This window comes from Apis mellifera, linkage group LG1, assembly GCF_003254395.2.
Source record: "Apis mellifera strain DH4 linkage group LG1, Amel_HAv3.1, whole genome shotgun sequence".
In the NCBI taxonomy this organism is placed as follows: domain Eukaryota; kingdom Metazoa; phylum Arthropoda; class Insecta; order Hymenoptera; family Apidae; genus Apis; species Apis mellifera.
The window spans coordinates 25,775,231-25,787,370 of NC_037638.1; the positions used below are offsets into that span (position 1 = coordinate 25,775,231).

A 12,140-nucleotide genomic window follows, 5' to 3' on the forward strand; every position below is an offset into this window, starting at 1 on the left:
AAGCGTAAAATTCTATCCTGAAGAATTTTCGAATAATTGGTAACGCGATACTTTTTCGTTCGAATAAAAAAAGAATAATTTTAAATAAAAGATTGCGCGATTGCTCGTAAAGATCGGTTGCCAGCCGAACACGGAAATTGTTCCACGCGAAGGAAGACGCGAGGAATGTAATTGCGCGATAAAAAAGTTTCGAAAATTTCGTTAGACCGTTCTAACGACAGAGGGGCGGGCGGTCGTCCCCCTCCCCCTCGAACGAAGGTTCGAATCTCGCAAGAGCGGGAGTAGCTGCGGTAAGTGCAGCTCTGCACCAATTACCAGCCATTAACCAGATAATTCGATCCTCGAAGAGAACACGGAGGACGTTCTCAAGGGTCGTGCCTTCCGTCCTCTAACCAGTCATATCAACGACTAATTGCCAACGCTTGGGAAAAAAGCGTCGTCCCCGATGAAATCCATCCTCGAGCACCGGGTTTCGTCTCGAGAAACGAAGGGAAAATAATATCGTGTAAAAAATAATATTTAAAGAAAAGATCCATCCAGTGAGAAACGAATGGTTCGATCTTGCGACGAATCTTTGGAATAAATACATAATCAGTCGGGTTTTTAGAAGAAGGATTTATTTTGGAAAAGTATCTTATAACGATGTTTGAGAAGTTAAACATTTGCTGTTCAACTTGCGCCGCCTTTATTAGTCCATCTCTCGCCGGTTACCGATACGTTCATTCAATATTGACTTTTATAACAATCCGATAACTTTTCAGATAACGTACGGACGGAACGTTCAAACGTTTTAACGTAAACGTTCGGTTACACGGTCGGAGGAAAGTACGTATTTCGTTCAGATTCAGCTCTCTCCCTCTCTCTCCCTATCCCCTCCACTCTATATCTTTCCAATACACGATCCGAGCACACTCTTCTGCACACTTATTTGCACAGGCGTGGCAAACAAACTAGTAGCGCCACCTACTAATTTCGGTGATCCGACGCAGACGGTTGACGGTTTACTCGTATTAATTCAAACAGTGGTAATATCGGTGGCCGTAAAACACGAATACTTTTAATTCGCGGCCGTTCTTTAATATTCGTCTCTTCGCTCGCCGTGCGTAACGCGAGGATGGAAAAAAAGGCGAATTCGATGGATCGTGAAGCGTGGACCCATCGTGGTCGGGAAAGGAGGGAAGGAGAGAGGTTAGTTAAATTACTGAAATAAATCAGAGGCATTGTGCGTTCCCGCTCTGTGGCGTTGTTTTACGATTTGACCGAAAATACAGGCGAGCCGGCCGTGTTCGGAAGAGCGCGTAATTAATATACAGCTTGGGAGAGGAGGGGGATGGAAAAAGAGATGTATACATCGGTACGATTATGCGACAAATTACACGGGCAGCGCCTCGTTTCCTGGCCACGTTCGTGGTTTCGTGATGTTGAGAATTTAGAAAAAAAAGAGAAAGAGAGAGAGAGAGAAAAGAGAAGTTTCGTTAAGCACGATCCTCGTTTCGTGTTGGAACGCGGTTTTCAACTGATCAGATGAGAAAATGAGAACTTTGAATGTACATACGTTAAAGTATGCATATTTGAACATTGTTATTTTTAGAGGAAGAAAGTTTCCATTTTAATCTGTTTCGAGGAAATCGATGAAATCCAAATTATTATAGATACTTTTTCAATTTTTATCCCAATTTCGTCTGAGAATTTTTTTCTTCTTTTCTTTTCTCCGATAAAAATAAATTTTATAATTTAAAATTTTGTTTCCCGTAACAACGTTGTTACGGATAGGAAATTGTATTTAAAGAAACGAAAATTCATTTGAAACATCGTGCTCTGCGCAACCATGAAATTTCATTAGAAATAATAGAAAGTCGTTCATTAACATTTCACGAAACGATAAAAATGAATACTTTCGAGCGAGTCACTGTTCTCGTCGGCGAAACAAAATCCACGGATTCGAACATCGACGAAATTCCATTGTTCAGAAGTTGACCGTGTTTTAATTACGCTTTAGCGCGCTGCTTCTTTTTTTTTTTTTTTTTTATTTTTTTACTCTTCTTCGCGTTATACACACCGTTAGTATTGCGCGAATCTGTTTGTCAGGTGAGACAGTTTATAATTGACGCGACAACTACGTGACAAGGGTGGATCTCGTTTTTGGAATTGAATTTTATGATTGAAAGATTTCACTATCTTTTTTTTTCCTTCTTTCTTTCTTTTTTTTTTTTTTTTTATGAAAATTCGATTTCGCACGCTTCGAAGATAAATTAAAGCGAAAGTAAATAGCTGACACGGATGTTTTTGAAAATAATCCATTTAGCCTTGAGAGTGAACTTTTTAATGAATTTATTTTCACTGCTTTTAGTAAGGTCGTGCTTTCTCAAGGGAAAAAGAGTGATCTTTTTATTCAATTAAGAAAAGTTGGGTAGTATTTCCGAGGATAATGGACACGCGACTTTAACGTTACTTTCGCAGAAGTATCTATCTTTACGATATTAATTATTTATACCACGACTAGCTTGGATTTAACGAATATTAAAAAAAATTCAAATTTTTAGATAAATTTATTTCAAAAAAAAAAAAGTATATTCTTTTTGACTCGAATAAATATATTTATTTCGGCGAATAATTCCAAAAATAACTCGATCCGTTTTTTTCTCCCATTTCAACAATGAGAAAAAGAAGAGAGAGAGAGAAAAAACGAACATTCAATAATTCAAACGCTGGTACAGAATTCCCTGTACTGTAAAACTCATATTTCTGATGAATGCGGACATCGAAAATCCAAAAGCTATCTGAAAATCTGCATTGATTTTTTATTATTAAACCCATTACAATTTCCTACCCGCGAATTTAATAATCCTTCGGATAAATCCAATTCTATCCATAATCCTCTAATTCTTTTTTCTCCCTTTTTTTTTTCGTCATCCAAAAAATACGATAAAAACATCGAAGGGGAGTATTCTATTCTGAGACGGAGGAGGATTAATCGGAGGAGGGTGTCGAAGATGATTTTATTTTCGGATTACACACACTGGACGAAGGGAGGGGATGCTGGGTAAAAAACTTTTCAAGATGTCTATTTGCACTCTAAGGTTCGACAGTTAAGAAACTCTCGGACGGATTTCTGTGAAACGGTACTTAAATTGTTTCAGAAGTGGCGGAAGAAGGACGGGCAGCGCAAGTGGTCTGAAGGAGCTTCTCCAAACTTGAAATCCACCGGTCCGTGTCGCTGACGACGTTCAATTTTCTTCGATCTGGCCGTCAAACCGTCCAAATAAAGACGAAAACGTTAGCTGCTGACGTCCGCTCTCTGCCCTCCCCCTTTTATTTACACCGAATCGAGTAATCGACGGGGGAGAAATTTCTTTAAACAAAGTCACGAATTAAGAGAATTTGAGAATTAATTTTTCCAAATATAATATTCCGAATATTACCTTGACGATCCCAGAATTGAAAAGTTGAGCGCAGGAAAAGTATCGAAGATGATATACCGAAACTTTTCATTTCGAACGAGATCTATCTCTCGCTTTTATGTAAAAGGAGAAAACACACAGATGGAGGAAAAAAAATTTCCCCGTATATATTCCCAAACTCGAGAGGAGGTACATGACGATAAATAAACGAGAAAGGAAAGATAAAAAAGAAAGAGGGAAAGAGATTCGAGGTAGAGAGATCGGAATTATTCGATTACAGGATCGACAAATCGTGACGACCGCAGCGTCAACGTTGTTAACAGGGCGCAATACGGAATGGATTAATCGAGCGTGTTACACGTTTACACGATGAACCGGATTGCAACAGACCAACGACAAACGGTGATTTCTAGTAACGACCGGCTTCGGCATTACGTTCCCGAAAACCGATGCCGGAAAACGAGAGACCCGGAAATCTGTGCGCCCTACGAGACGAGAGGTATAACATGTAACGTGTCCCGTTTCGTTTTTTCCCAAGGAAAGGTAATCGAATTAAACGGACGCGATCAACAGTCAGATTAGAACTGTTTAACAGCCGGTTAAGGGGGATCCGTAGTATCGATCAAAGTTGTCGAGTAAATGAATTAGGATTTTGATTAAAGCTTGAACCAGCAATGAAAGGTAATCGGGTTAAATGGAGTTCGCAGCCTGTTTAACAAGGACGAATTCGATTCCAATTAATTGATCGAATTTCGTGTTTTGAAAGGGATTCTTTCTTTCTTTTTTTTTTGAATAAATCGAATGAAAATTCCTCTTTTGATATCTAAAATCTATTTCTGGAATTTATTAAATAACGAATTAAGGGATATTGGTACGTCAATTGTTAACGATTTTGAATTATAATTTTGAAAAATAAGTAACGTTTGAACTTGAATGACACAAGTTTTCTTTCTTATTGAAATTTAACGTTGCTCAACGCGACTAACCGTTTCAACTACTGTAACCAGTTGAAATATTCATTAGGGTAAGTATCAACTTCATTTCCCAATTATAACAACATTGTATAGTTCATTATATTAACGTTATAGTTACTATAATTCGCGTTACACTGAAATTATAGTCCGAGTGTCGGCCAACTTGTGAATGTACGTAGAAAATTAATCGAATTAAAACGAGGAGCGGCCGGTTTATTTTCCAGATCCTCGCGGTATTAAACATTCATTTTCGCTCGATTATCTGGAGCAGAAAAATAATCCCCTGCGTGTCTCCCGAATCTGAAATTATAAAATTAAATGTTAAGTTGATTTAAAGATAATAAAATTTTCGAACGTTAAACAGAGCGTAAAATCGTGACAGAGGATGCGATCGGCGCGGAGGGTTATCGACGCGGAATCGAGACGAAATTTTTAAAATTTAATGAAAAGGAAAGACGAGTGAATATTAATTTGATATTTCGGTGGTTCGTATCTGTTCGAAAGAGAAGAATTGAAAAATTTGCGGTTAATATCGAGTTGAACGAGTTTTGATGAATTCTTAGGCGAGTATCTCGAATTCAAATGAGAAATATATTGTTGTTATTTCATGAAATTATAATTGTATATCGATGGAAAAATTTGATCGATTCGTTTTTCCGTGGTTTAATTTATTTTCATTGGAAAATTGATAAGCACACCTTTATCGTAAAATTATTGTTTCTGTTTCTATCAATTGCATCGATTATATATAGAAATATTCGGAAAATTTCGGAACGAACGGGAAATAATTACACGGCAAAGTTATTAAAATTAATTTAACCCGACGATCGAGGAAAATAATTTTTACAATCAAAGTTTTTCCCATAATTTATTTCGTTATTAATATTGCTCTCGCGTGATATATTTCGAATAAAAAGGATAATTTTTTTCTTTCTCCTTTTTTTTTTTTTCAATATCGATATCGAAAACGTTACAAAATCATTCATTAAATTCATTTTCATTTCGTTTTAATATTTGCACACGCAATACGCGCACATTTTGATTATTATCGATGGCTATAGAAAACGCGCCTATTACTTTTTTAAAAGAAAGAAACGACAATTTTCATATTAATTCTTTTGCAAGCAAAACCGAGAATTAAAATGTTTCGATATTAAAAAAAAAAAGAAAGAAAGAAAAAAAAAGAAAAACAACGAAAGATCTCGATCTATCTACTCATCCTTCCGTTTATTATTTCACACAGCGAACCTGCCATTGGTTCGCCAAAATCCATCAAATGATCTGTGAACGAATCAAATCAGTTGTCGATCGATCTAAAATATCCACCAGAAGGAAGATCTTGATCGAATTATCTTTACGTCTCTCGTAGGGATAACAGTGACGATGATGATGATATTGAGCCGAAAAAGTCGCGGGGAAAGGGGGAGAAAAATGAAGGGGAGGGAGGGGAAATGACGAGAGCGGAAATTTTCAATCAACATCTTGGCACGATGGCGGGCACGTTAGCAATTAACGTTACAGCGGCGCACCACCATGAACAATCCTCGATAATTACGTATCGTCGAATCCTCGTCTTCGCTCGGTCCAATATGCAGACAGATTGGCAGAATAATTAAGTCTGGGCCACTAGAATGGGAGGACGCTCGAATGCTGCAAATTAATATCTCGTTCGCGCCATTCCTGCTCGTACCATCGATCCGCTACCACGGATCCTGGAATCAAGCGTTGGGTCGTGCCGCATCCAGAATCGCAATAGCCCTTACGAATCAAGTTTGCATTCGAAATAGCATCCATAGCATCTCCTCCGAGGGATATGGATCACTGCTTTCAGATCGTTAACAGCGCGGAAACGCCGCTTTTTTCCTCCCCTCCCCTCTCTCTCGCCATCAATCTCTCTCCGACGGATCATCTTTCGCTTCCTTTATCTTCTTCTCTCTTAATTTACATTCCATTGGTCACTCCATTCGTTTCGTTTATTCGTATACTCTGTCCAAAACTGTATCTAACGATCCAAGTTTTTCTTCTTCATTCGTAGTATTATATTTGAAAATTGTTCGGCATTTTTATTCAGATTTTTTTTTCTCTTTCTCTTTTTCATTATTAAAGGGAGAAAAGCGAAATTTCTCGAAATCTCTTTCTTCCTCTCTTTTTTTTTCTTCTCTGAAGATCAAAGATTCTATTAAATCAAACGCGAGCATTAACAAGAGGATATTTTAAATAAGGGGAGTGATATAAGAAAATGTGATCGTGAAATTTTACACGGGTCTAGAATTTAAAAGTTTAAATGTTCGTTAAACGACTACTGTTACGAAAAGGATGTTTTATTCGATTCTTTTTTTAAACGTGTTCCACCAATTCGAACTGGAATAGAACCGTGATCGATAAAACGATGAAACAGCAAACTATTAATAAAACGATCGGTGTATTTGATATTTATTAATCTCAAGTTTTACTTTATAACGTGAACAGATATAGAATTTGTTGATTATTAAAGAAGTAAATTTAAAGATGAATTTTACAAATTTTTTTCTTTTCCAGTTAGAACACGAATAAAAAAATACACGAGAAAATTTCTTTTCTTCGATCAAAAAAATTAATCCAAGAAATTTTGAAATTTTGTCCGTGATTTTGAAAGTATTAAAAAAAAAAAAGAAGAAAACCCAAAAAAAAAAATTCCCAATATTATTTCTTTAATATATCCATCCATAAATGATAAATTAAGAGGAGGAAATACGATATCGAATTAAGCAATAACATTAAAACGACCCATATAAATTAATTACCTCAACTTGAAGGGGACGAAATCTTACGAATTCCTTTTAAAAAACTTTCTTGCCTCGATTTTACGAGACCCTGATAAACGAGAAAATTCAATATATACCAAACAAATTCCTCCGTTCGATAAAAATTCGCACGTGTTATCAGGAAACAATCACGCTCTCGTATCATCGCTCAAATTTAAACCGAGAGAATATACTTCATTCCTGTCAAATTTATCATCCTTCCTCCACGAGAAGATACAATTGAAATCTCTAAAAATCCTATTCCCGTTGTCTGAAAAATATTTTCCTCTCTCTCTCTCTGCACCCTTTCGATTAAATCCCTCTATTCCCGATCGACGAATGTTTCCAAAACTCGTCCGAAATATCTCCCCTTATTAATTTGAATACAACTTGGTTCCATCGTGCGATAAAGAGTGAAGAATGAAGGGGAGGGGGAGAAAAAACGAAGGAAGAAAGGCGGAAGAAACTGGGTCGTTTGAAAACGAATGAATAGGAATTAAAAACAGGACAGAGGATAAACGACGTTTCTGGAGGGAGGAAACGATGAATAAATCGAGGTTACGCTCCTCGTCGCGACACGAATCGATCGAAATCCGCGCGTGTATATATATATAAATGGATTTCTGGAAAATGAAGAGAGGAAAAATAGGGATTCTAATTTCGTTGTTGCGCGAGGAATACGAAATTAGACCCCATCCGCTTATCCACGGGCCATCTTCAGTTAAGGGGAGAAGGAGGAACATCCGTTTACGGCCGCGTTTCGCCAAGTTTAATTTGAATTTAAAGTTTCGAGGATATTACCGACGGAACAGGGATTCACAGCGCTTTCAACCATCTCTTTAATGTTTGATGCTTCATTTCGGAATTATTCTCGGGCTATTCATACGCCACTGCTCCCTGACGTTTCCGGGATCCTTTTGTAACCGTATCTCCACTCCGGGTGTATAATCGTGGAAAATCCCTCCCCACGATTTCTGTATCGTTAACACCGCGTCCTGTAAACGGAAAAATGATCGAGCGAGTATGAAAAAGAATTCTTGGACGTATAAAATCCAAAAAATCGTAACTCGGAGCGATCGAACCGCTCGTGCTATCAATTTCGATAAAGAATTTCGAATTCCATTCCTTTTCCTTTTGTCAAAGACAAATGAAAATTGTTCGATACGTTTCTTATTTTTAATTAATAACAGAATTATTTCTGTCCGAAAAAGTTAACTTGTATGTAAATATATGAAATTTATGAAAGAAGATAATATATATAAAAAAGCGATTTTTATAAAAGACACACGATCGATCAAAAGAGATCCAATTTCTTTCCCTTCATCGTGTCTTTTTTCACGTATCAAATTGAACAAATGGGTTAAACAAATTTAGGAACGAAATCGAATATTTAGAGCAACAAGAATACGCAAGAAGAAAGAAGGAAGGCAGAGAAATTGAAATCACGCATCGCGGTCAATCATTTGTCTCGAATTAAGTCGCAAAGGGAATGAACGAATCGAGGGCGTCTCGATAAGAGACATAAATGAACTTCCAACATTTCGAAGGAATAAAAAAGAGAAAAAGGCGAAAGGGGAGGTTGAAATCAGGCACGCATTGTGCTCAATCATCGGCAGGCTGCAGACGACAGAGGAACATCGAAGGAAGGAGCCACTAACGACCGAGTTCCGCTGTTTTGCTAATTATCCAGGCTCATCCAATCTCGTTGGTCGAGGAACCCTTTATATCCTCCCTGTCTACCAACCCTCTTCTTCTTCTTCTTCTTCTTCTCAGTTTCGAGAGTCCACCTCTTTCGCGCGCATCCTTGTATCGTCACGAGAAACGATCGTTAGTCAAGAAAATCTCTCTCTCTCTCTCTCTTTCCCTCTCCTTTCTCTCCCCATTTTACCCATGCCCACTTGGGATTATCGATCAGACCACCGAGCCAGGTGTGACTGCACCGTTCTCGTCTTTCAACGTGCCTCCTTCTCGCCAAGGGGAGGTTTAAAGAGATCCGAACAGGAATTCGCTCGTGTTCCTGTTTGCGAAAAATCCATCGGACCGTGTAACGACCTCTCCTCTCCCTCTTCTTTTTCCCATCTCCTCCCGAATTCTCGTCCCGATGGAGCACCCGGGTTTTCGTCCTACACGTTGTCCAACGTACAGAGAGAGAGAGAAAGGGGGGAGACGTTTGTCCGAGAATGGTTTAATTCACGGGAACTTTGCTCGAGATGATTTTTTCCTTCCTCTGGGCAAGACGTAAAAGTAGAGTAGAATCGATCGATAGGAGAAAATCTTTCGAAGATATACGTTTCTCGTGGATTTTTTAAGTATTTATACATCTCTTTTATATAATTGTAGCGCGTATTCGATCACGTTTCTTAAAATCGTTTTATTGATTCTCTCTGAAGAATCGCTCTGACGATTCTAATTCTAACTATAAAAATAAAGGGAAATGAAAGGCTCGAAGAGAGAAGAAAATAATTCGGTCATCGGATAACAATTGGAGAGAAAAATTCGATTGATACATCGAAAACACAAATTTTGCCACGATTCAAAAGCGAATCCCTGGCGAAACAAGTGTTATATAATAGCATCGATATTCAACGAGAGGTGAAACGTTTCGCCGGCCAGATCCACCAATTATCGAAAAATAGCTACTTCGAACACGATGCAACAACACATGGTTAAATTATCCATAAATCGAGGCAATCGCCGGAAACGGTGATTCGAGGGAGGGAGAGAGAGGGAGATAACGGCGCCTCCACTTTTTGTCTCGACAAAGGGGTGAGGTTTCCAGGGTTGCGGAGGGCGAGTTTCGCCCTTTCCCCCTCCGACTCGCAAACTTTATCGGCCGCCAATGATGCATCGTCCGGAAATGGCGAAGGTAGTTCCTGGCCGGAAGTGCGCCACATACGTACAACACCCTTGGCCGCGCGTACGTGCACCCCTCTCTCCTTCCCTCCCTGCGCGTAAATACGCGGCGGCGAGTGCCTCGTTTCTCGCGATTTATATTTTTGTCCCGCATCTGTATTTTGATGGTCGAGCGGATTTTCCAGGTTTTTTTGAAAAGGGGAGAGAAATAGCGAGGATTGAAGGGACGAGGGTAATGTTACGAAGAAATTTTATCACGGAGATAATATTAATATTAATATTTGTTGAAACGAAGGAGATTAAGGAAAATTCGAAATCGATTCTTTTCGAGTTTTTTTGGAAGAAGAACTTTTTCGAAATCGATCAAGATTCGGATGAATAATAATTGATACTTTAAGGATTAATTATAAAGAGATTATTCGACGAATAGAGAGGCTCGCGGAGGTTGGAAATAATATTAATATTCGTTGAAACGAAGGAGATTAAGAAAAATTCGAAATCGATTCTTTTCGAGTTTTTTTGGAAGAGGAACTTTTTTGAAATCGACCAAAATTCGGATGGGGAGAGAATAATAATTGATACTGTTTAAGTTAAGATTAATTATAAAGAAAATATTCAACGAATAGGAAGGCTCGCGAAGGTTGGAAATAATATTAATATTCGTTGAAATAAAGAAGATTAAGGAAAATTCGAAATCGATTCTTTTCGAGTTTTTTTGGAAGAGGAACTTTTTCGAAATCGATCAAGATTCGGATGAATAATAATTGATACTGTTTAAGGATTAATTATAAAGAGAGTATTCGACAAATAGGGAGGTTGGAAATAATATTAATATTCGTTGAAACGAAGGAGATTAAGGAAAATTCGAAATCGATTCTTTTCGAGTTTTTTTGGAAGAGGAACTTTTTGGAAATCAATCAAAATTCGGATGGGGGAAGAATAATAATTGATACTGTTTAAGAATTAATTATAAAGAGAGTATTCGACGAATAAGGAGGCTCGGTAATATAAATCGCGAAGATTGGAAATAATATTAATATTCGTTGAAACGAAGGAGATTAAGGAAAATTCTAAATCGACTCTTTTCGAGTTCTTTTGGAAGAAGAACTTTTTCAAAATCGACCAAGATTCGGATGGGGGGAGAATAATAATTGATACTGTTTAAGGATTAATTATAAAGAAAATATTTGATGAATAAGGAGGCTCGGTAATATAAATCGCAGAGATTGGAAATAATATTAATATTCGTTGAAACGAAGGAGATTAGGGAAAATTCGAAATCGACTCTTTTCGAGTTTTTTTAGAAGAAGAATTTTTTCGAAATTGATCAAGATTCGGATGAATAATAATTGATACTGTTTAAGGATTAATTATAAAGAAAATATTCGACGAATAGGGAGGCTCGCGGAGGTTGGAAATAATATTAATATTCGTTGAAACGAAGGAGATTAAGAAAAATTCTAAATCGACTCTTTTCGAGTTTTTTTGGAAGAAGAACTTTTTCGAAATCGACCAAGATTCGGATGAATAATAATTGATACTGTTTAAGGATTAATTATGAAGAGAGTATTCGACGAATAGGAAAGCTCGTTAATATAAATCGCGGAGGTTGGAAATAATATTCATTGAAACGAAGGATATTAAGGAAAATTCGAAATCGACTCTTTTCGAGTTTTTTTGGAAGAAGAACTTTTTCGAAATCGACCAAGATTCGGATGAATAATAATTGATACTGTTTAAGGATTAATTATGAAGAGAGTATTCGACGAATAGGAAAGCTCGTTAATATAAATCGCGGAGGTTGGAAATAATATTCATTGAAACGAAGGATATTAAGGAAAATTCGAAATCGACTCTTTTCGAATTTTTTTGGAAGAAGAACTTTTTCGAAATCGACCAAGATTCGGATGAGGGGAGAATAATAATTGATATTGTTTAAGGATTAATTATAAAGAAAATATTCAACGAATAGGGAAGCTCGGTAATACGATAAATTTTTTCGATCGATCCTCACGTTTGTGAGAAATAAATGAAACTGAATGGATCTGAAACCGAATCCTTTCGTATAAGAACGGAAAATCAATCTGGCGTTTCATACTTTATTCTTAACTAAATTTCTTTTAAACGAA

General features: G+C 37.3%; 1 protein-coding gene and 1 long non-coding RNA gene across 2 annotated transcripts in view; one reads left to right on the forward strand and one right to left on the reverse strand.

The window, feature by feature from the left end:
• The window catches only part of LOC102655243, a 186,229-nt gene that overhangs the window by 135,823 nt on the left and 38,266 nt on the right, over positions 1-12,140 (reverse strand). The gene's annotated exons all lie outside the window — the stretch shown is intronic.
• On the forward strand, positions 219-3,280 carry LOC107965104. The gene is made up of 2 exons (XR_001704603.2): positions 219-1,188; positions 3,141-3,280. It is a non-coding gene; the product is annotated as an uncharacterized LOC107965104 (long non-coding RNA).